Here is a 26,978-nt window from a genome sequence, read left to right on the forward strand (position 1 = left end):
ACCAATGACTTTACATAGCCCCACAGAAAGTAGTCTAGCGGTGTTAAATCACAAGATCTTGGAGGCCAATTCACAGGTCCAAAACGTGAAATTAGGCGGTCACCAAACGTGTCTTTCAATAAATCGATTGTGGCAAGAGCTGTGTGACATGCTGCGCCGTCACACGCCGGGATAAATTCGTCCAAGTGCCCGTTAATCTTTTATTTGATGATATCATGGATGCTACACCAGTTAACAACAAAAAACAAATTTTGGGAAACAAATCTACAACATACTTCTCTGACTATACCGACTCCCACAGTTCCAAAATTGAATTTTCCCTCCAGATTCCTTCTTCTAAACACCTCATTTGCGTTTTTACAGCTGCTCCCCAGCCATAACATAAATCCCAAATGATTGCGATATAGTCATTGGGGGTAATAATATCCCCCTACACATACGTAATCTGTTACCCCAACGGGGTTGTCAAATTGTCAACGGCATTCACAGAATCGGAGATCAGTCGGGGAACGCCCGGTATTCTATGGGTGGGTACGGCGTCAATGTCAGCACGCTGGTGAATATTAAATCAGACAGTTGATTGCCAACCCCGCCCCTGCGATTATGTCATGTGTCTCAATCGTGTAGATGACAGCTCTAGAACAATGGCGACCCTGATTGATGGGCGATTCCTCTCATGAATCTGTTGGCGTTTCTTCTCATATGATCTGTTTTCTGGGATTCTGGGAGAGACACAATTGAAAGTAAATTCGAGAATCTCCTAACTGTTTCAAACTTGTTCAGAATAAGTCATCAATATTCAATGGATAATATAACTTTGCAATCTTTTGAATTTTTCACATTTCCGTTGACCCATGACATTTGCGCAAGCGCATTACATTGACGTTTTTTCCTCGTTGATCATCGTGGATTTCACCTATTTCAATATACGATTACATTACAAAGGCATGACTTACCTAGATCACCCTGTGTACAAGTTAGACAAACGCAACTGGAATTGCCTTGCCCATATGAATTCACCACAAGTCTTGAAGCGAAACATTGTCAAAAATGGCACAGAAAATTATATGGATCCACCATAATCACCTGTTCATCTACAATAAAAATTCTAATTATAGCCTATCCAATTTATAGGTAAGAAAAAATCGATAAATTTCGACTTGTCTGCTCGGATGTCTGCAAACTTTTTTGATAATTTCAATATAAGATTGAAATGAGGTGCTGTCCGATTTGAAAAAAGTTTACAGGCATCTCAACAGATCATATGATCAATACGTAATCATATAATAATAAAATAATAATAAATAATTATATACGAGTAATATTGATGAGACTTTTTCAGCTGAAAATATGCAGTCATTTCGAACTCCCTTAAAAAAAGTTCTTATTATAACTTGAAAACTAATTGCAATTAAAACAAATGACTACACCAATGAATTCTACTGAAAAAGAACCTCAAGAATATTTTTGTTTCATGTTCATTGCGCCAGTAATAAAGAAGCTATGAGCAATTTGCATTTCACGTCATTTTTCAATTTTATCTTTCAACTTGAATTTATGAAGTTGCAGTTCACACCAAATTAATTTTCTCAAAAATCGAGCCCGAAAGTGTGGTATTCATTTTATTTTAGCTTAAAGAGATTCTGGGATACGCCCAATAGGCAACACATTTGGGACACCCGATACATAAAACTTATAAGGTATAAAAATTCTCAATTTATTATTAACATTAATAAACAAGAGCATAACGCTCAATGTAGTATGTAACTATAAAAGTTCCAACGGAAGGAGCTGAAACAGTATTTGTCTTCTATGATTTCTACCCTCGAAACTACAAATACCAGGAAAGCCATAACTATCTCCTTCTGGGAGAAAGAACACCCTCTCTTCCAAGCAGCAAACAAAACTTCATCAGCCAAGAAATCAAATAAAATTTCGCACGTCTTGCACAATGAAGCAATGATTTCCAAATGCAATCATCGCTACCCACATCTAATTTCTATAATTTACCGACCACCCCCTATATTACAGCGATTGCATTCCCTCTGCAAGCTCATCCTCACGTTACCATCACTCTATCGTACGTCCAGGGTGTCATCATCATTATTCTTCTCTCCTCGTTCCGATAGGGTAACATTGTCTCACACTTGCCTCATTTAGCACATCAAACCGTCGTTTGTTAAAGTCATATTCTCTTTGTGAGAGTCGGGCTTTTCCTAGAGGATGCTAACTCACTTTTGCCGTTTTGATAATTCATTTCTCGTCTCGTGTGACAAGTGTTATTAACTGGAGTGAGAGGAGAAGAAATGTTTCACGGCTTTTTGATAAGCAAACATCAAGACGGCAGTGCGAGGGTGACTTGTCGTCGTGAATTATTACTATTCAGTTTTTCGTTTTGGGGCTGTATATGTGATATGTTGTCGATGTTGTGAGCATTGTGGGAAGTAGAGTTATAGAAATTCTTGGGAGTGTATGAATTGGTAGGTTCTGGATCAGGTCAAATTGGCATGAACAGACTGAATTGAAGGACTTGCATGAGAGTATGTTTACCGGGAGTTGATGCTTGAGTTGGATTTGAAGGAATTCAAACGCTATCCAAGGCAATCGAAAGATGTGTGGAAATTAAAGTAGCAAGAAACTATCAGAAATGTGACATAGCGATACATTCTGATAGTCAGGCTGCAATCAAAGCACTGAGCTCACATATTAGTTTAGTTTGGATTCCCGGCTACTCGGGAATTGAAAGGGAATGAAGAGGCCAACATATGTGTCAAAAAAAGGACACAAACTCCTTTCGTTCTCCGGAACCTTTCTATTGTGTAGGCAAATATACATACCAGAAATGATTTCAGGAGAAGTAGAAAACCGAAAGAGAAACACACTGGCAGAATCTTCCTGGGTAGGATCATTCCAACAAGTTCCTTTGAAACTTTGACACTTCGAGATCCAAAAAGTATCTGGATCTAAGTAAGAATGTACTACACATCCTCACTGGATGTGAAAACAGGGCATTGTCACCTTAGGAAACACCTCATAACGATAGGTCCAGTAGCAAATGACGACTCCAGATTCTGGATCACCTGGTGACGCAATGCCTCGCCATCACTAGCCAACGTAAAATATGCTTTGGACAAGAACCTTGTAGAAGTGAGAAACTAGCCTCTTTGAAGCCATCCCAGTTCATCAGAACTCTGGAACTCTGGAAGAAGAGCTATTGATCACGCTTTGGCGAGAATAGATCTGATGGAGGGCACAATAGACCATTAGGTCGCAGTGCATTTCTGTTGCTAACAGTCTTCAATTTATGTTTTTTTTCCTGTTGCTCTACTCCATAAAATGCTATTTATTGATGATCGTGAATTTCTGTACTGCTGTTATAAGGGTATGGTTCAGTCGTTGTTCGAGAACCCATAGATTTTAATGGTAGGAACACTATTGTAGGCCCATAAGGTAAACGTCTTGGTTTATATCTATTTTTTCTATGATCAACTTTAGAGTGAACACATTATTGCTACAACTTATACTTCCTAGGAGAATGTTCACCTATTTTCAAGTAATTCTTACTGACTTTCTTAGTAACAGTTAACTCTGCCTGGTAAGAGTCAGATTTTAATAACAATCGTCTTTTCCTGTAAAATACATAGATGTCAAATAGAAATTTCAAGTATCCAGCAAATTTCAAGCTGTTCACATCATCAAAAAAATTAATAAAAATGCAGTAGGTATTGGGAAATAGTAAATTAATTACAGAATCAGTGCATAAATATGACACAACACCATCAGCAACTCAAACTAACAACCTACCCTCCCACCAACCGAAAAAAGATAATTTTTCATCAGACCATAAAAGCGAAATGAGGGAGGGTGGATAAAAAAAAACTTATTCCAAAAATATACAAGATTTGCGGTCGGCCACGTCTGCCATCATGCGGAATGATAGATGTCCGAGTATTCCTTTTAGCCGGATTCCCGATTCCCGACAGTGGACATGGCACATCGTCCTCGCAGAGCCGTTCTAATGGATTTCTGATTGCCAAACAGCGGGGGTGGCGTGTTGCCCGGCGTTCTTCGCCCGAACAACACTGTCCCCGCACGTACGCGACACGCCTGATACTTATCGCGAATATCTAAACAGTTTTCCCGGGGCCATTCATCATCCCAGGCCAGGGGACGGCACGATTTTTCCGGGATTTTATTACCCTGGATGGTCAAGTGACAGCCTGCGAGAATATTCTTCTCTGTGACGTGTCACGTGATGACGTTCAATATGGGAGGAGGATTTGGCCTGAGGTTTTTTGCGTAACGACCGTTCTGTGTTGAATAATAAGTCCTGTTGCTTCGGATTTAGTCCTGGAAAGTCCTTTGGGATGGATCATTACTTTTCCCGGATTTGATCCTTGATACTCAAGGTTCTGTGCTAAAATTATATCCTTCAACACACGTACCCTGAAGAGATCACTACCGTTTCATTATATTATCTTGTACTTGGGAAATTCGACCCGGGAATGGTCTTATACGATGAAAGGCATCCGGTCTAAAGTACGAGAGGTTTCAACGCTTCAAGAACGATGATTTTCACGTCGAAGACTAGCATGGCTGTGGAAGAGAGAAGATTTTCGAAGATGCAGAATTGGAGGCATTACTTCATCAAGACTCGTGTCAAACGCCACAGAAATTGGCAGGATCTTTGGAAGTGATGCAACAAGCCATTCCAAAACCCCTGAAAATCATGGGAATTATTCAGAAACAAGGAAATTGGGTGCCGTACGAGTTGAAGCTCAGAGAGAGAGAGAAGCCCAGAAAAGGAAGGGACTTCTGCATCGCATTGTGACTGGAGACGAGAAATGGGTTCTTTATTATAATCCCAAGCTCAGAAAATCATGGGGATATCCCGGCCATGGTTCCACGTCGAAGGCCAAACCGAATTTTTACGGTTTCAAGGTCATGCTCAGTATTTGGTGGGACCACCTCGGCGTAGTCTATTAGGAGTTATAAAAACTGACTGAAACAATCACAGGTGATCGTTATCGAAAGCAAATAAAGCGTTTGAGCCTAGCAATGGAAGACAAACTGCCCCAATACAACGAGTGACTACAGCATGACAATGGTCGACCCCATGTTGCGAAAGTGGTCAAGACATACTGGGAAAAGTTGAAATGGAAAGTCCAATTCTTTCAATTTCTTCATAGGACCATTACATTCCATAAAAATAAATGGAATTCAAATAATCCAACTCTTAAAAGTAATTTGAAAGCAGAATGAAAAATATTCGGCCAATGTGAAAAATAAAAGTATTTCTCATACATTTCCCGTACAATGCGCTGTTTTGGAGTCATTGTGAGTGATCTTGAACACAATGCACACAATTTCTTGGGTAGTAGTATCCTAAATTTCTGATGAAAATTATGTATGGAAGCTCATATTTTGTTGGGTTTCTTCAAATTTGATGAAGTTTATTCAATAAACAAGGTCATGTATAACATAACCTTAAAACTTCATTGAGCAGGTTCCAGGGGTGGCATAGCTATTTCGAAAATTTAAAATGGCTATATCGTTTCAGCTAGACTGAATAGGAAAGAATGGTAAAGGAAAAAGTGTTTCTTTTGACCTCAAGAATCTACTGTTAAAATATATGTACAAATCAAAGACTCATCCTGTATAATCATTCATGCAGATGTGTATGATCTGCTGTGACGATAAACTTTGAGTTTTTCTCTAAGTTTACCTATTGGTAAACTTAATACAACATGACATTTCTAGTTTCTGTATTCGTTTTCAACTAAGACAAAAAAAAATTTATTCCTTCTTCGAATAAAGTTTTCGGCACAGTATAATCTCAATTAGTATTTGAAGATGAAATAAGAAAACTCAAAGTTGGCAGATCATACACATCTACACTTATGATTATATACATACATTAAGTAAATTGAACGCTTGAGCAGAAGATTCAAATGAAAGAGATAAAAAACGAGGAGCCCATCAAGAGTACGTACCTATATTTTTGATAAAAAAAAATCGCAATAATTCGAAAAATTAGCATGCTTTTATCCGCCTATTCAAGAACATGAGAATTTTTTGAATTATTATTTAATTTTTCTAAACAAACTTTTACGTTTTGTATACTTCTATGTTTTGGATAAATGAGTAGAGCCAAACCCTCATTCCAAATAAAATATTGTGAAATGTAATACTGTCCCCTCCGACGAGAGGCAGAAATGATGAATATCCCAATATCACTAACCGACAGTTACACCAAATAAACAAGGCAACTTGTCAGAACTAACAACTCTTAAGACAAATGCCCCCATATTGATATAGTAACGCGAAACCTTTGGCACGAGACCTCCTTGGGTTGACCGTTTATCCAGAAAAGGTCCATGACTTAGGGCAACTGCTTGCGGCAGAGTAGTATCAGATTTATTTATACATGGATATAAGTTTTTCATCTGAATTGAAAATATATTGGCTAGCAGGTAATATGCAAATATGATCTTTATTTTAGTTATAGTTATATATTTATTTTTGTTCTGATATCTCCCTACTGAAAATAGTAGAAATATTAGATAACGTCTTCTCTTCAGTTTGTCTCTTATCAGAAATAACACTGTCCATTAACTTTTGCTTACAACAATTATAAACAATGTAGCAACTAGAAAAATGAGTACTTCGTCTCATATTTTTCACCTCAATTCAATTTTGCACAAAATATTTTAAGTGTAGGAACTGCATCATTCTTTGGAGCATGAAAAAGGAAAAGAGAAGCCTTTATCGATTAAATCGTTTACTATACTGAACAAAAAAAATTCGCTATTTCTAGGACAGTTGAGTTATTTCTGTATCCCGTATTTTTGGGATTTCTGGGTATAAGTATTGTAAAGTAGTAGGTCTTGGACAAGGAGAGACCCTTTGGGCACTCCTGCTTCGAGAAATTTGATCTGGAATAGTTATTTATAATACAAGTGCAGAAGGCATTGATATTCTTCCCCGAGTTCAAAATTTGAAAACGAGCCACGAAGTGGCGAGTTTTCGAATGAACGAGTGGTAGAATGAGCCTTCTGTACGAGTATTATACATTATTTTCTCTAATTCGTTGCATTTTTATTGAAATTAATGAATTATTTCCATAAATATCATTCAGTAATTTTTGCATTGAAAAATGTTGGCAGAACTGATTTATTTAAGGCCAATTGATGAATTGACAGATAAAGCCGTGGCGGAAAGTTCGGAATTCCAACATATAATAATGAAATATAACCATGAAAACTGTGCGTTTCTGATATATTTTCGCACGATTCTGTTCTACAAGATGTGGAAGAATGAACGGAAAAACCACAGAATTAGAGAAATATTAATCTATAACTTTAGTTCAGTATTCTTGAATAAGAATAATTCAAAGGAAACTGGGATATTACAATCATTCATAAAGACCCCATATATGTATGTGTGTCAAAAGAAAAAAGACAGTTATATAACAACACTTTAATTGTACAATCATTCTTTTTGGTTTTTATCCGGAGAGAGGTTATTACCTTCTTTGAAATTTTAATAATACAAAAACTGCAGTGATTTCCAACGAATTATGGAAATGTAATATGTATTGATCTCCAGTGCAATTAGTAGGTGTCGACTTTGTTTATATAGATGATAATGTCCGTCTCCACCAATATCTACTTACTGTAAACGTTGGTATTTAACCATGAGATTAACAAGAATGTAGTGGCCAGCGAGTTTACTGGACGTGAAATGCATTGAGTACTTCTAGTCAGAAATGTCTGGTCAATACAATAACAACCTATAAGAACCTATATACAATAACAACAACATTTAGCATATTATAAAAGAAAATAAGTTAATCAAGGATGTAAATATTATGATGTGAACTAAGTCCCTTAGAACGTTGGTTTGTTGGTTAGAATACTTCAAAGAAAGACTAGAGGTAAACACTTGAAATTTTTATAATTAAGCTTTGTTGGCAGAGATGAATTTTCAGAAAAAACTTCCGTTTTTTATATATAACACCCAGTTTTTTATTCATAATCAGATAACTCATTCAATTCCGCCTTGCTTTAATTTACCATTTGTATATTTTTCCCAGAAAAGTTGCCTGAGATATGAAAAAATCTTCAAATTCTCGCAAATAAGGCTCCATTCCTATGTTGATAACTTTGAGATGTTTGTATGAAAATTTCTTATTTTCTAGCTCTTATCAGAAGACCTAACAGGTGAAATCTAAGTTGGATGATAGTTCATAAAAGTGAATAACACTGCTCTAAAATTCGTATTTTCGGAGGTATTTTTGAGAAGCTGGATAAGACAGTTTTTCAAAATAACTGAGAATTTGTTGTTGAATGTAGTTCAGCCCATACTTAACCTAGGAAAGACCTAGAAATTCAAAAACTATTCACCATATTATTTACCTATTATACTGTCGATCTATAACTGTGATGAATCCCTTCATACCTTTTTAATCATTAAGTAATTTCGAAAATAATTCAAAGTAGGATGAATCAAATGTATGAATGACTTTTTTCTCGACATTTTCTTCACAAAAATTTCGAATTTCACGATCCGTCTCTGTATCTTATCATTATGGGGTGAGAACTGACCCGAAACATTATAGGGAATCTTGCCAGTAGCCCTGCGATATAATACATCTGCAATAGTCCCACAAAGTGCATGAGTTCATATTTCATAGACCGTGATGTATTTGATATTAATTTTTCCTGACAGATACCATTAAGTATCACGATACGCTCTCATCATCCTAGTATCTCATATCGAAAAAATAATGTGTTCAGTTTAGGGGGAAACAATTCAGTTTCTGCTAACTAACAGATTTATTTTCGACTTCATGAGATTGCAATGATATTTTTGCTCCTACTCCTACATTTTTTTTGTTCATGATTCGAAGTAAAATAGATAAAGTACTACACGTCAAATAAAAACTTCAAGTCTTTAGTGCTATGCTAATAGTTCTGTTGCGAATTGTTTGGTTGAATATATCACATGAAAATCATTTGGTTGTGAAATATTTTAAAAGATAATTAAAAGTAAATCTTTCTGCATCACTAATCGGCAATGTCATAATCATACAATTTGAATGGTCAAAAAAAAAAGTTTCCTTCGAGCCGGATTTGAACCAGCGACCTATGGATGCCTACTTTGTCATTTCCTCTACAGTCCACCGCTCTACCAACTGAGCTATCGAAGGTTGTTGTTGAGATGTTGATTTCTCACTTATATAAGCGGATAACCTAATGAATAAAAGTAACCTAATTCCAGGGGCGTAGAAATAAGGGGTACTGGGGTAATTACTTACCCTCCAAATTTAAAACTTCGGACTTTTCGCAAAAACGAAGAATGAAAATTTGTGCATGAAATGAACGAATACCCAATCATTTTACTGTAGGTACTTTGAAATCTACTCGGCAGTAAAAAATCGTAGTTTTATGAGTTTATTATCGCTTTCAAGATGATTACTTTTATTGCACTACGAGCACGTCTATGTCCGAAGTTTTATTTTTTCCAATCTGTGGATTTTGCATTCGTCATCGCCCATCAGTAGGTATACACTTGCCCGTTGTTTTCATTTTTTTACATCATTCTTGTCCCAAATTTCAATACTGCAATTATCGAAGATCTGAACTGAGTTATTCGCATGGAAAAATGCAATGTGTTTCATTGCAACTTTTGTGATTGTGAAGACATCAGTTTTGAATTGACTTTACAGGGTGTTCCTGAATTTGAGAGACAAACGAAAATGACAGATTCCTCGGGTCATTTTGAGAAAAATAGTCCAACCTATAATATGGGATCGCAAACGCTTTTTTTCGAGATTTTTTCCATAGCTACTTCCCTTCACAAGATATTCAACTTAAATTTGGCAAAGATATGCCAATTTAAAGTTCTCATCATGTGATATGCTAATTTTGAATGCAATTCTACAGGGTGATCTTTTTTCTGGAAGAACCACTGGCATCTTAAAAAATGTAAAGAGGAACTCTGGTCCGTCATTATACTTTTTAGTTTTGTAGTTTTATCGTATCGGCTATCGATTTCGAGAGAAAATTTTCAAACAGCTCTCAAGTAATCCTTAGGAAAATCCAACATATTATAATTATCCAGTTAGTAAGCTGTGATGAATAAATCAATTAAAAGTTCTGGTACTTATTAGCCCAATCTGTATATTAATAAAAATTCGATAAACTGGTACAAGCAAAACAAAAAAAAAAGAAGGACTAAAAGAAGCACGATGTATCTCGTAAACAAAGAGTTTGTGGATCCATGTAGGATTATACAAGCAATCACTAATTTTCTTTTATACCTTTAATCAAGAGACACCCTGTATAAGGTATGAACAATCGAATCGGTAATCAAAAAAATGCTATTATTTTGAGTAATTTGGTTTATCTTCGTTATCAAACATCTTTTTATCAGGACTTTTAATATTATCTGAAAATGATAAAAACGTCGAATCCATCTGAAACTTTCAATTATATCGAAGTGTAGGTACCTGAATGATGGGATATTTTTGTTACCTAAATGTTAATACATATATGGTTTTATTGAAATTTTATTATTGCTTCTAATCACACAGTTTGTTGACTTATCTCATACAATATTTATATGTCTGAAAAGACCAATAAGGATTATTATTAATATTATCCTCGGATTTTTCCTTCAACTGCAGCATTCGAAATCAGAACCTAGCCTGCATGAACATCTTAGGGTTCTAGGCTTTTCTATTTATAGAGGGAGCATATGTCATTTTCAGTAAGCAAATTTTGTCCCCAACATGAACTATCAAATTTGACATGAAGCGCGCGAAAATGAATTTATATCAGTGATACTATATTTCACTCAACTCAATTCGCGAGAATCTGCACAAAGAACGCACTTCTTATGTCCCATAGTGAATCAACGTTTCATATAAACTCAAAATATAATTAAATAAATTCCTAAATATATAAAAAATTCAGAAAACAAACTCCAAGCGCGCCAAACGACGTGAAACAACCGATGACACTAGAAGAGCAAAAGTTGCCAAACCTTGGAATTTCAGCAGGTAAATAAAAAAAATAAATATTCTGCTTATTATGAATTCGACTATTAGGAAAAATATCGGATTCCAAATATTCAAGCATATTTAATCACTCAAACAAATATATTTCATTCAATATAAAATACATTCATGACGATATAGTAAAATTGTGGTTTTAAAAATATATCACAATTCGACAACGTAATCTAACCAAGTTGGGGAGATGTAAAAATTGCGTACACTCCCTCTATCTATGTTTAATACTCTATGGTGTTGACGCATGACAGCGTGACAAGAATGTCATCGTGACAAAATGATGCAGCTCAGTGTTCGTTCGGGAAACGAACTCTGAAAAATCCAATTCAATATGACCCAAGTTCATTCTAATCCGAAGATATTACGAACCTTGTGCAAGGTTGAATAGTCCAGTGCACGTTGTCCCTTCTTCATTAAGCAATGACGGCTCACTCTGCGCAACACTCAATACACCGAGAGAGCAGAATGTAATGCACCAGCAGATTATTACTTCTAGGGATTACATCCGACAAATTAATTACACTTTGATCGGATCTACGGCTCCCACAGAGTGTGAAACGAAGTGAAGCCCTAATATCGAAATTCTTGGGCATCGACATAATTAAAACAGGCCCTGCCGCATCCCCCCCCGCTGCCTACCACTATGTGCAGCCTCTCGGAGATTGATATCATCGCCTGTTCTCGCCTCGGTCCTCCCGTTGATTTGCTCGGGAAAAATGTCACCTAGCGACCGACGATGGGGTGTTATCAATTCTGGTATATGGAAATTCCTGGGAGGAATAAGGGAGGCACCTGTGATCCTCTAATAACTTGGCCAATTTTGCCTAAAAGGGGTGGGTTCAGAGTTGTAGCTAGCCGAACTGCCTCCCTAGCATCAGAAGTCGAAAAATTGATATTGGGTAATGGGGGTCTCCTTCCGAGGGATGATAAAATTGAAGGCAAATCTTTGAAAACTGTTGATTATGAGGGATGGTATGAGAAATATTGATTAACTAAACACCAACAATTTCAAATTAATTCAAATAATTGAATTCATTTTAAGATTGGTAGAAGAAATATACCTTTGTCTTGTTTCTTTATATTACTTGCATTATCGTATACCTGTACTGTTATATTCTTTAGTGGTAGCTCGCTGATTATATCTTTTTCAAAATTATCTACAGCCGTTTATCCTAAAAGAGCAAAAATACAAAATGCTTTGTGGAACATTTCGGTATATCTACAAATCTGTTTATAAAGGGTGTTTTTTTTTAAACTATAGAAGTTTAAATTGCAATGAAACAACGATGGATCATTCGATTGACATTAAATTTAAGTATCCGCAAGATAATCTTGTGGCATTACATTTTAAATATGATTTCTGGCATATGACCGCCACGGCTGGCTCGTATGTAGTCCAATCAGGACGTCCAATTTTCGATGACTTTTTCCAACATTTGTGGCCGTATATCGGCAATAACACGGTGACTGTTGTCTTCCAAATGGTCAAGGGTTTGTGGCTTATCCGCATAGACCAGTGACTTTACACATAGCCCCACAGAAAGTAGTCTAGCGGTGTTAAATCAGAAGATCTTGGAGGCCAATTCACAGGTCCAAAACGTGAAATTAGACGGTCACCAAACGTGTCTTTCAATAAATCGATTGTGGCACGAGCTGTGTGACATGTTGCGCCGTCTTGTTGGAACCACAGCTCCTGGCATCACGGTTGTTCAATTCAGGAATGAAAAAGTTAGTAATCATGGCTCTATACCGATCACCATTGACTGTAACCTTCTGGCCATCATCGTTTTTGAAGAAGTACGGACCAATGATTCCACCAGCCCATAAAGCGTACCAAACAGACAGTATTTCTGGATGTAACGGTGTTCCGACATACATTTGAGGATCAGCTTCACTCCAAATGCAGCAGTTTTGTTTGTTGACGTAGCCCTTCAACCAGAAGTGCGTTTCATCGCTAAACAAAATAAAATGGACGTAGTGCGCGATACGTATTCCGCACAGAACCATTATTTTCGAAATAAAATTGCACTATTTGCAAGCGTTGTTCAGGCGTGAGTCTATTCATGATGAATTGCCAAACCAAACTCAGAATAAATCACTTGACAGCTGTAAAATCGGTCATCATCTTGAACAGTTATGCCAACTTAAAATTATATACCTCGAAAAAAAAACACCCGTTACTATGTCTATGGTAGTTATTACAAATTGCACTATGGAGCAATATTAGAATTGAAGAAATATAGTTTCTTTACTAACAAACCTATATTTTTGCTTCTCTTCTATATTTTCCTTAGCCAGGAGAACATAATGTACCTAAACTTGGTAAGATATTCTTCGCGTATTCATATGTTCTTGCTGCTGTTTCAAATTAGAATCTGATCAAAGGCATTACGCTATATGTGCCAAATAGATATACGCTATGTCTAAATGAGTACCGTGGACCACTTAGACTTCAGAGTAACGCCATCATTCAACAGATAACAACATAATCAAATATGGTAAATTATTGAAATCGTATTCATAACAACGTTCAACATGCCCCCATTGTGACGTCGATAACGCTAATTTAATGCCTTTTCAAGGTGAATCCTCACCTACCTATTCCCCCTTCGCGTTCCTCATCTCTCTGCCAAAACGGGACGTGGCAGCATCCGCAATGCAGTTTAATATTCGGCTTAGTTTTTTGCAGTGTGTGAAATCGAGACTCGTCCTCTCAGGTCTACGTCGAATAATCCGTGCACTTGGGGTACTAGCCAGATTCCCACAGGGGTAACCGGGGGGCGGTGACCTCACCTGAGGGGCGGTTTCCGGTGACCAGGTTCACACGGGTGCATACCCGAGAGAGAGAGGGAGATAGAGAACGAGGTACGGAATAGGAGAAATTGTTCCTTACCGTTCGGTTTCTTTTATAGACGGGTTGGTGAATTCCACCACGGTTGAAGGTTGGATCGAAGCTAGAAATAATCGAGATTTCATTGTTATGAGTGTATTTTGGAAGCTTGACAATTTTAAATAATAATGCAAAACAGAAATATTGTTGGAATTAATTTTCTATTATAGGGATATTGCCTATATTTTGAAATTGCTAGATGAGCCCTAAATAAGAAATATTTTCATGGAAAAATATAGAAAGTACCAATAAAAAATACGTAAATAAAAAAAAATTTCAAAATTATGGTGACGTCACTGCATAATAGAGTTACCACCATAGTCGAACTTACTAGTTTATCTATGGTCACCACGTGCTAACGGTCTGTCAAACTGAACTAATATCAGCTGATATTGACAGTCAAGTCGTTTTGATCATAGCATCTGACGTTCTTAACCATAGATAAACTAGTTGTAGATAAGATTAGTTTGTCTATGTTGTAAACGTTTCAGTGCTATGACGTCAAATTGCCCTGATTGGCGTTCACAGTCACTTGCTAGTCGATAAGAATCAACACAATGTAAATCAATTTTATTGAATTGAATTCGAGAAATGAAATAATGAAAATGCTTTTTCAGTATTTTAAAAACGGCCTTAAAAGTGGAAAACCTAAATTAATTTGATTTTATTATATGATGCAACATGCCTATTATAATATGGTCGAGATGTTCATAGCAGTTATTTTTTAATATGATTTCTTTCATACGCCCACCGCGGCTACTAGTTACATAGTCCTTTCGATCAGCCTACTTTTTCACTACTTTTTTTCCCTAAATCTGGCCGTATAGCGTCAATGACGGCTAGAATATTGGCTTCAAATGCTTCAAGAGTTTGTCCACATAAACCAACGATTCAACATAGCCCCATAAAAAATTAAGTCGCAGGAACGAGGGGGCTATTAAACAGGACCCCTTCTGGAAATGAAGTTGTCACCAAATTGATTTTGCAATAAATTAATGATTAAGAGCGATGTATGGCAAGTTGCGTTATCTTGTTGGAAACAAATGGATGAAATGGTGATTCGTTGATGGCTTAAGGATTGTCTTTGCTCCATGTACGCTAATTTTGCTTTTTGAAAAAGTCATATAGCCAAAATGAGGTTCATCACTAAACACAATTCTTCGGTCAAAATATTTATTTTTGATCAGTTTCAAATTGGCCAAAACAGCAAAAACGCGATGTAAACATTGGTCAATTGGCTTTAATTCTTGTACGAGCTTAACTTAACCTCTACAGCTACAGCAGCAATATCCTCTTTACTAGGTACATTTCTTTGTCTTGTTGATAGTTCTGAATCGTGAAGAGAAAATTTAGTTCGAAAACTGCACAAATTGCAGTTAGTTTTTTCAAAGTGAATTTCCACAATTTGGAAGCGTTATTCTAGCGTTAAATGATTCATAATGATTTACCAAACCTTATGAACAGAAATGTTAACACATTTGTACATTATCAAATGTTAAATCATAGACAACAACTATCGAAATCTGCTCAAAAAAACACCCTTTATAGGCACCAATATTTCAATTTGGTCGGATCTGTTTTCGTGAGTAATTGCACAAGTGCATCAAAATTACCGATAATTTTGCATGACAGCGTGTTGTCATAAAAACTGCATGAGTTCATTTTCATTTTTGGAGAAAGAAAACAAAAAAAAACAAGAAAACGCTCTTTCCCGAATAAACTGTTACATCACTTGTCAAACTGATGTAGAATGGAATTGCCATAGATTCGAACTGTGTAAGATGCATAGAAACTATGCATCTATGAACAGGACAATTATCGCAGTGCTGTTTCGCTTCCTACAATGCAATTATCCGATAATTGTTCTCCATATACATACAATTTTTGACAGGAGGGAAATATTCACTGAAATATCCAGATTCTTATTAAACGCTATTCTAATTGAATTTCCTTTTGGAAATTATCGTGTGTAGTTTTGATCAGATGAAAAGATAGAATCATCAGTCATGGTTTGACACTATATCCAACTCAAAATTTGAAAATTGCAGATATTGTCACAATTAGAACGTTCAGTTCGGTGAACGAACCTAACCTAACCCAACCTTACCTAACTGCGGCATTCAAGATCTCGTTCACCGATAAATAGCCGAGTTCATTTTCATTATCAGCGACTCGAACCTTATCATTTGAGACCATTCCCTTCTTGAAATTCCGCGATGTGTTCAGAGAACAAGCGCTCATAATAGATGTTTACCGCCAGCAAATCAACCAACCCATTTTGACCGGAATCCACCCCTCAAACAAAATTCTTTGTTCGATTGTGAGCACAATTTTGCGATTTCCTGAATGGAAAGATGGTTCAGTGAGATCGCCCATTCAATCTCGGGTGTTAGGAATGTCTCCCACGATCTCTTTCTAATATTCGGGCCATCTAAAAAAACAGGTAGCTATACTAAATGTTATGGGAGCACCTAACACCAACATCATTTTCATTTCAAGTACATGTCGATGTCGGTTTGACATGAGAGCCTCTCCGGATAGGTGAATCGTATTTTTACCTGGGTTGTGATGTGCCTTACTTCGAAACCTGAACCCCCGAAAGTATTTCGCTTGAAGGTATATAATCAGTAGTCGGTACAAACAAAATTGTTGAACACTTGAAGTTTGCTTTGTGTCTTTCCACCAAGGTACAACACTACCCTTTTGCACTATAGGTAGATCATTAGTTCTTTATTACTGATACAATAATAATAATAATAATATAGTTTATTTGGGAAAATACATAATACATTAAGTTACAAATAATTTGACAGAAAATTATACAAATAAACTTAATAACCACAAAGTCCGTGTGGACTGTCTGTGGTGATCAGTGCCTCGCATCGCCAATTACAACAAAGTACAAAAAAAAAAAAAAAAAAAAAAAACAATCTTCATACCAAAGCTCGTTTTGCTGTTCGAAAATTTTGCTGACTTCCCTACTCTTTCCACAATCTTTCCAATCTACTTTTAAGCCCTTGCAGTCATTTACCTTTTTTTTTTTTTTCCTGTTGGCCAACAACAGAACAGAAACGATGGTGTGTTGATGTGTATGAATTCAAGTATCTTATAATCTTTTATTTTTAACATCTATTATGTCCACAACAGTATTCCTATCAACAGAAAATACGAACTCTCTCAATTGTGGCTTGAACCTATTAATAGAGGATTCTTCCCTGATATTTGGTGGTAAAAAGTTATATACACGGGGTGCGAGAAAATAGTGGGATCTTTGACCTACAGTCCTGTGGGACGACGGAATTAAAAGGTTTTTTTTGGCACGTCCACTTGTCTGGTAATCATGTGATATTCCCCTAAATACATGTCGATTTTTGAACGAGTAAACTCCGAGCTTGAAAAAAAATATCTGTCGGATATCCATTACCTTCGATTCTCGATACACAAGATCGGAGGAGTACCGCCGGTCTCTACGAAGTATAATCTTCAAGATTAATTTCTGAACCACCTCCAACCTCCGCAAATAACTAACCGCCACGCCACCCCAACCCAGAATACCATACATAAGACGCGAATGAACAAGAGCTTGATATATCATTTTCATATGAGAGAAGTTCAAGAATCTGGCCAGGTGTTTGAATTTATAAATCATGGATCTTATGGTTTTTGTGATCCTGTTCACATGAAAATTCCAACGCAGGTGAGAGTCAATAGTAATCCCGAGGTACTCTACGCTGTTTGCCGGGCTGATAACCATTTTGTTATTTTGATTTCGGATTTCTATCGAAGCGAAGTCCGGTAGGAGATTTCTGTGATTTGTCAAAGGAAGGTATTTCGTTTTCTCTACATTAACTGTTAACAACCTATGACTGAACCAATCGACCACCATACCGAAGTCCGCCTCTACCATTTCTCTTAGACTAGACCATGTGTCCGAGGTATAGAACACAGAAGTATCGTCCGCAAAGCTGATGACCTCACCACAAGTCTCCAATGAAAAGAGACTGTTCACATAAATAATAAAAAAAACAGGACCAAGAATGGTACCCTGAGGCACACCGCATTTAACGAACCTAGTTTCGCTTCTCTGGTCTCCGATCTGAACCAACTGCTGACGACTGCTAAGGTAACTCTCAAAGAGTCCAAGAACTTCGCCACGAAAGCCAAAATCCTCCAAGACCCCCAACAGCTGCGAGTGATCTACAGTGTCGAAAGCCCTAGCAAGATCGACAAACATACACAGGGAAGGTTGTCCCTTATCTAAGGCATCATACATTTTCCGTGTTAGCGCAGAGATAGCGTCCTCCGAGGATAGTCCAGCTTGGAAACCGTATTGCCTCCCTGAGATTAGATTATATTTTTTGATGAATGACTCTATTCTCACTTTAATTATTTTCTCGAAAATTTTAGTAAAATTTGTTATGAGAGATATGGGTCGATAATTAGACACGATTTCCCTATCACCTCTTTTGAATACAGGCTTGATAATGGCGATCTTGAACTCCGGGGGGCATATACCTGTTTCCAGTATTTTGTTCATAAGAAATGAAAGAGGTGAAGCTATCTCAGTGGATATCTCCTTCAGTGTCTCGGCGGTTATATTATCTACTCCAGGTGACTTATGGTTTTTTAAAGAACTAATTATATTTAATATTTCTTTCTCATTAGTGGGGCTGAGAAACAAGGAGTGTTCATTTATGACTCTCTTTGGAGGCGCAGTTTCAGGTTTAACTATTTGAGCTCTGAGATTAGGACCTACATTCGTAAAAAATTCAACGAAAGTTTCAGCTGTTTCAAAAGTACTTTCAGTTAGCCGACCTGTAGAGTTAAATACTTTTTTTATGGTAACCGCGTTTTTTTCCCTACTTACTGGACCAACTTCGTTTATGATTTCCCATAACTTTTTCGAATTACTTTTATTTTTTTCTATTTGTTCCCTATGGTAGGCATCTTTCGATTTCTTGATCAGACGGTTCAAAATATTTCTATATGATACGAAATTTTGCCTCAACATATTGTCGTTCGGTTGTTTTTTCGACAATTGATATAACCGGTCCCTGCGGGAAATCGAATTCATGATTCCAGGTGTAATCCATTTTTTTCTCTTAACGAGTTTTCTGTTCTGAACGATCTTGACCGTATTCGACGCAACTGCATCAGATATTGTTTTAATGAAATATTTGGTTATTTCAAGAACATCAGAACCCGTGTAAAAATTTGTCCAATCAAAGTTATTCAAAAAGTGTTTGAGTCCCCTCATGTTGATTCTATTAAATACAATAAAACTTCATAAGTCCCAATATGTTTCATTTTATGAGTCAACATATCTCAAATCTTTTAGAAGAATTTTGTTATAGATAACATTAACCGTGATGAATAGAAAATTTCTTAAAAAATAGAAATAAAGAAGGAGACAATAATTAAGGCAGAAACAGTTCGCTAGACCCGATCGACGCGTCGATTGATCTTGTGTGCATACACTCGACGCGTCAATTCACTTTTGTGAGCACACTAGTTATTTTGAAACTATTGTTAAGATATAAAAATTGTTACTGTCAGACACAAACCATAGGTTTAATTGACAGTATTTCTTGAAAATTACTCAACTAAATTTGATTAAATAAACTGAATTAATTGATTGATTCAAATTATTACGAGTACACCATAATCCAAATCAACAGTACTAACTTCTTTTGATTTGGAGTTAGAAAAAGCAGCAGCAGCTATGTCCTCACAAAAAATATGTGGGAGGAATGTGATTAATTCTATATTCTCGTCAAATTATAAGGTTTGGTATTGGAATTTTTTTCGGGTAGGAAAAAAATGAAAAATATGTTGAATGATCAGTGTTTTTTATTCATGTCATGAACTCTTGAAATATTCTTTTCCCTTCTAATTTTTTTTTTTTAACGACTTTATTCTTCAATTAGATACAACAAGGCGACATTTAGCTTGAAGCTACTCTTACATGTAACCTCATCATACCAATTTCAACTTTGTATTAGGTGAACAACTTTGCTTCCGCCGTTTTGCAGTAGATGGTTGTAGCGGTGAGCGGTAGTCGAAATAAATAGATCGTAGATGTCATACAACAAGCTTAGGTATTTGTAGCATAGCGCCATCGAAATATTAGTCGATTTGTGTCTGCATCATACAGTTATTCTCGATTAAACATGTCAACTTACGAGCCAAATTCTCGCCATTTGCGGGAGGTTTCAATTTTTGCTTCAATATGAATGAATCTGCGGCTGAGGCTCATCGAATGCTTTCAAATACCCGGGTGCGGCCGCTATTAGCGAAAGAACGTGGCAAGAGTGGTTTCAGCTTTTCAAGAACGGTAATTTTTTACGTCGAAGACCAGCTGACGGTGGAAGAGAGAAGGTTTTCGAATATGCAGAATTGGAGGCATTACTTAATCAAGACTCGTGTGAAACGCAACAAGATTTGGGGGATCTTTGGAAGTGATGCAACAAGTCATTGTGAACAAGCTTGTGAACTGCTGCTTGAACTGAAAAGACGGAAGGGATTTCTGGATTAACTGGATACGAAAAATGGGTTCATTACGATAATCCCAAGCACAGAAAAACATGAGGATATACCGGCCATGCTTCCACGTCGAGGGCCAAAACGAATATTCGCGTTTCCAAGGTCATGTTCAGTATTCGGTGGGACCAGCTCGGCGTAAAATATTATGAGTTGTTAAAACCGACTGAAACAATCACAGGCATCGTTATCGAACACAATCAATGCGTTTGAGTCGAGCATTGAAAGACAAAGAGCCGCAATACAACGAGAGACATGATAAGATGATTTTACAGCATGGCAATGCTCGACCCCATATTGCCAAAGTGGTAAAGACATACTTGGAAACGTTGAAATGGGTAGTCCTACCCCACCTGCCGTATTCTCCAGACGTTGAACCCTTGGACTATCAATTGTTTCGATCAATGGCACAAGGCCTGGCTGACCAGCACTTCCGGTCATATGAAGAAGTAAAAAATTGCATCGATTCGTGGAACGCGTCAAAAAATGACCAATTTTTTCAATACGGGATTCGTACTCTTCCTGAAAGATGAGACATAGAAGTGGCCAGCGATGGAAAATACATACTTAGAAATATAATTGTTCAACCAGTTTTACACAATAAAGCCTCGAATTTCGGAAACAAACTGCGGAAGCAATCCTATTTTTTTCTTTTTATGCCTTTCAGTTGTTCATAACCGATTATGTGTCCTTGGTATTAAGACTCTTCGTTCCCATTATAGTAGATGCAAGTGATTTCGGCAAATAATTTCCTGTGAATAAAATTCAAATGAGGGATATCAAATTTGAAAACAATTTCAAAGCTCTATATTTGAAAGATATGTATCACAACAGCTACATCATTGAATCTTCTCTATTTAGTTCATATAATTTGTCACATAACGATATAACAGTTAACCTTTCAACTTCTACTTGACCAACTCCATAAATGCTTAATTCTGACTATACCAAATGAAAAAAAAATAATGATCACGTTAGGGCAGGTAGCAAACCTCGTATACCGTGAACGCAATTGACTTTGACTGCATTACAGAGAACTAGAAATTCCTAGAAAGGTCCCCTGGACCGATTTTAACGAGCCAGTTTAACGCCAAATACCTGACTGCGAAATTGGGAACTAAAAACTTGTGAAACGAAGGTAACTCGCAGAAGAAAGGGGATTATTTCTTTCACGGGGTTTTTAAAGTCCACACTAACAGACAGGCTGGTCCCATTTAAATCCACGTGTGACACCGAGATACAAAAAGGAGTAGTTTAGGGAATACAATGGATTCTGTGCGAGGGACACCAAAACTGTACGCAACTAATCGAGTTTCTCAGGTGTTTAGTTTGTTATTTTCAGTCGCGAATGTTCAATATATTCGGTGAAAAATTTAATTCACTGAAATTGTCACAGTTCAAGGTGATGGTACCAATAATCCATTAGAAAATATTCGTTTTCATCAGTAATGTATATCTATAATTTTTGCGGCAATTCAAAAAAATGTCAAAAAAATGTAATGGAATAAAAAACTACGTTCATTAATTCATACGCTAAATGTGCCCTCATTACCAGACAACTGCATATATATATCGAAAATCGCTGCTGAGCTGATCCCATAAAATACTGAGCATGACCTTGGACCCAAATATTCGGTTTGGCCGTCAACGTGGAAGCATGGCCGGAATATCCCAATGATAGTATGTGCTTGGGATTATCGAATTGAACCTATTTTTTGTCTCTAGTCACAATGGGATAGAGAAATCCTTTCCGTCTTTGCCTTGCAAGCAGCTGTTCACAAGCAAACAAATGCCCTTCAACACCCAATTTTCTTGTTTCTGAATCCTTTCCATGACTTTCAGGCGTTTTGAATGAGTTGTTGCGTCACTCCCAATTGGGCTCGATATTCAAGCTACTTGGCTTGAGCTTGACTTGAAATCAACTCAAGTTCAAGTCAAGTAGTAGTTTTTCAATGTCATGTCAAGTATTTATTCATTAAGGTTGTAGACTACTTTGCGTCAAAACTTGATTTCACATTGAAAAACTACTTGACTTGAGTTGATTTCAAGTCAAGCTTAAGCCAAGTAGTTTGAATATCAGGCCAAGCTGTGAATTCCTACTCCCAATGATCCTGCCAATTCTTGTTGCGTTTGACACGAGTCTTGATGTCTTGATGCCTCCAATTCTGCACCTTCGAAAACATTCTCTCTTCCACCGACAGGCTGGCCTTCGACGTCAAAATCATTGTTCTTGAAGTGTGCCTCACCATGGCGATTTGAGAGCATTCGATGTGCCTCAGTCGCAGATTTCTTCATATTAAAGCAGAAATTTAAACCTGCTGCAAATGACGAGGATTTAGCTCGTAAGCTGACATGTTTAATCGAGAATAATTTCATGATGCAGACACAAACCGACTAATACTTCGATGGCGTTATGTTCACAAATACCTAAGCTTATTGTATGACATCTACGAACTATTTTTTTCGACTACCACTTACCGTTACAGCCATCAATTGCAAAACGGTGGAAGACACCTAATAACTTATTTGCTTTTCTTATGAAAACTTTCTGCACAAGACATAGGAGCTTCGAAAATAGTGTTGGTGTCATAGACTAGAGTTCGACAATTTTATGATAAGTTCTACATCAAAAAATCATTTGTCAATTAATCGTTTTATGAAACATGCGAAAACCTTTGAAATAAAATTTACCGACGCATTCTCCATTTTGCACTACATATTGGGGATATTTTTTTTAATTACCACAAGACATGGAACAAAATAAAATTAGAGAAGTAGCCTTTAGGCCACAAGTTCGAACTTTTGATTAGTGAAAACAAATTGAAAATCACTACTATAATATATGTAATAATAATAATAATAATTTCTGGGAATATTGAGGAGATACATACACATTTTACCCCTAAATTTTATCAGACAGGAGAATTCTAGTTTCGATAAACATTTATTATACATGAATCATGTTTTCCCGGAACTAAATAGATCTCAAAATACAAAACAAAAACCGAGAACTAAACTCATTGGAACTCATTGCTTTAGTTTTGCGAATTGTAAATGCAAAATTATCTCCATTTTTGTAGAGAATTTTAACAATTTCAATGCATTATTGTAGTGTTTATTGTCCCTTTTTTAATAGGTTATGGCGCATTTTTTACTTGTCGAATGTCAAAAAATAACAGCTGCTCAGGTAGCGGGCTATCAAAATGTAACCTTTTATTGGAAAGCCCAATACTACAGTAAGATAGTGTTATTATTCCTTCGTTCAATATAAACAAGGTATCAATAATAATTCATTCAAAAATGCCTGCTTGATTGGAATTGTTTAATTTTTGCCGCACGTCTTCTTTATACTCACGCGGAGTTGATGTTTATCAATGTTTGTCAATTACATTGTTTACATTGTTCTAATACGTTTTCTTTTTTAACAATGGACAAAACTATCAAGTTGTCCCAAATTTTGTATTAAAAAAGAAATGCGTGTTATGAAGCTCTGCATATGTTAAATAATTCTTCGAAAAAATACCTCAATTATCAAATATCTCATGGATTTTGAGTGATAACGATTCTAGGCCTAGAAGTACAGATGTCGATCTCTGAAAATGTGTTGGATAATTCGCTGAAAAAAACTAGAAACCTAAATTCAAATCCATCGTTTTGGTACCGCTGATACATAGTGAACTTCTAAACAGGACTCGAACACAATAAATCCACAGGGGGCAAAGCTCCTAGTTTTTACCTTTACGCTGTTTAGAACACAGCAAGTCCAACGTTATGAATGGTTTAACCAAACCTATTTTTTTCCGGACACCGAGCATTGTGGTCTCTTCGAACAAGATATTCCATCCCCAGCGTTATATTTCAAATGGGGGTCGACACGCCCCACATTTTATTTATATCATTCACCACGATTTTGGCCCGTTTCGTATTTCATTGACGTTTTCTGTCGAGCGTTTTATGAAGTTAAAAAAGCTCTATTCACCACGCCGAGTACGACGGTGTGACCTTAACGCTCTTAGCTCATTCATGAATTATTTCTATTGTACTGTATCGATTCGAGCTTTATTCGAGCGCCACCATATTCAGATTTGATTGTCATTGTGTCAATGATAATGGCAGGTATTTGCACTGGGGCTGCACTTATCTCGAGTCGATTGCGGAGTTTTCGGGTCTACCTGCTCTCTCTCTGGTTTTTAATCGATTGTTTTCCTCGGCAATTATAGTCGGAGTTTGTAGATGTGGGTTATTTGAAGGAGGTGTGGAAAAACTTGGGACTTGTTTATGCTGACTGGAAGCATCTCGAGAACTATAAGACTTGGAGAAAAAATCTTCAGGGACTCTCGATTTGTTTTGTCGAAATAATAAGATTTCAGAAAACAGATCATAAATATCTTGATTAGTTCTTGAGTTACAGTTTCATTGGATGTAATGGTGATTCGATAATTGCTTGCTCCATAAATGACAATTTTGCATATTGATGAAGCAATTTAACCAGGAATGAGCTTCATCACTAAACTCAATCATTCGGTAAAAATGCCAGTTCCAAATTAGCCCAAGTAGTAGAAGGACAAAGTTAAGTCCAACAAGTTGAAAACGGCGACATTTCGGCATCTTCTTTAACACTTCGCGCTACAGGAGCAATATTCTCTTGAAGGTTTTGAATTGAGAACAGTAAACTTAGTACGAAAACGATCAATAACTACACGAATTGCTTGCTCATGCTTGATTACCTATGTTAACCGTAAAATGGGTGAAATGCTCTATGAACCTCGCGAACAGATTAATTTTGTTCAAAGTAAATTTCCATAATTTGGAAGCGTTGCATTGGCGTTTAATGAATCTTGATGACTCTTACTGAAAACACAGTTTGACATTTTAATCTATCAAATCGACAACAACCATCGAAACTTCTCATGCCGCAAAAACACCCGGAGAATAGTTATTTGTTTTACTAGGCAGCAAAGTAGTAGATTGACTGCCGCGGCTGGTAGCTGACAGCCAATGCATCTACTTTGCTGCCGAATTAAACATAAAATTTTTTCTTCGATTGTTCATAATGATATGTAGGATATTGTATTTGCAAACTATAACAATTCTCACAATTTTTCTATTTTTCCTGTAGTGATGAATTGAAATGAAATTTGATAGAAATCGCAATCGTTGGAATGGTTGGTTGCTATGGAAATGTTCATGTCTATAATAATTATAGTTTGACAATATATGCATTATGAAATATCTGACAGTTTTTTGAAAAAATATCAGATATATTTATATTAAGGACAGAGATAACGACTTAGTAGTGAAGGGTGTTTTTTTAGAGCTAAAGAACTTTAAATTCCAATAAAACAACGATGGATTATTCGATTGACATGAATTTTATTTATCCGCAAGATAATCTTGTGACATTACATTTTAAATATGATTTCTGGCATATGACCGCCATGGCTGACTCGGATGTAGTCCAATCTGGACGTCCAATTTTCGATGACTTTTTCCAACATTTGTGGCTGTATATCGGCAATAACACGGCGAATGTTGTCTTCCAAATAGTCAAGGGTTTATGGCTTATCCGCATAGACCAATGACTTTACATAGCCCCACAGAAAGTAGTCTAGCGGTGTTAAATCACAAGATCTTGGAGGCCAATTCACAGGTCCAAAACGTGAAATTAGGCGGTCACCAAACGTGTCTTTCAATAAATCAATTGTGGCACGAGCTGTGTGACATGTTGCGCCGTCTTGTTGGAACCACAGCTCCTGGACATCATGGTTGTTCAATTCAGGAATGAAAAAGTTAGTAATCATGGCTCTATACCGATCACCATTGACTGTAACGTTTTGGCCATTATAGTTTTCGAAGAAGTACGGACCAATGATTCCACCTGCCCATAAAGCGCGCCAAACAGTCAGTTTTTCTGGATGTAACGGTGTTTCGACATACAATTGAGCATTAGCTCCACTCCAAATGCAGCAGTTTTGTTTGTTGACGTAGCCATTCAACCAGAAGTGCGCTTCATCGCTAAACAAAGTTCGCTTATGAAAATCGGGAACAACGGCAATCTCATTTTGGGCCCATTCGACGAATCTACGCCTTACGTGATGATCGTTTGACTTCAATTCTTGCACGAGTTGGATTTTGTAAGCACGCAAACCAAGATCCTTCCGCAAAATCTTCCATAAAGTGGATGGACACAGATCCAATTCCTGTGCTCGATGGCGGATAGACTCATTCGGGTCTTCCTCAATGCTACCTTCTACACCAGCAATAGCTTCTTCTGTACGGTGCGTACGGCATCTCTGGGGATGCGAGTTATCAATAAGAGTAAACTTGGTGGGAAAACGTTCCATGGTTAATCGAATTAACTGCTCTGATGGACGTTTTTGTCGACGATAAATGGACGTAGTGCGCGATACGTATTCCGCACAGAACCATTATTTTCGAAATAAAATAGCACTATTTGCAAGCGTTGTTCAG

General features: G+C 36.8%; 1 protein-coding gene and 1 non-coding gene across 2 annotated transcripts in view; one reads left to right on the top strand and one right to left on the bottom strand.

Annotated features, from left to right (window-relative positions):
- Positions 1-26,978, top strand: part of LOC123679200 (transcription factor Sox-2-like) — a 91,390-nt gene that overhangs the window by 13,753 nt on the left and 50,659 nt on the right. The window lies entirely within an intron of this gene.
- Positions 9,120-9,211, bottom strand: Trnay-gua. The gene is given in 2 exon segments: positions 9,120-9,155; positions 9,175-9,211. It is a non-coding gene; the product is annotated as a tRNA-Tyr (tRNA).

This window comes from Harmonia axyridis, chromosome 4, assembly GCF_914767665.1.
Source record: "Harmonia axyridis chromosome 4, icHarAxyr1.1, whole genome shotgun sequence".
NCBI classification, from domain to species: domain Eukaryota; kingdom Metazoa; phylum Arthropoda; class Insecta; order Coleoptera; family Coccinellidae; genus Harmonia; species Harmonia axyridis.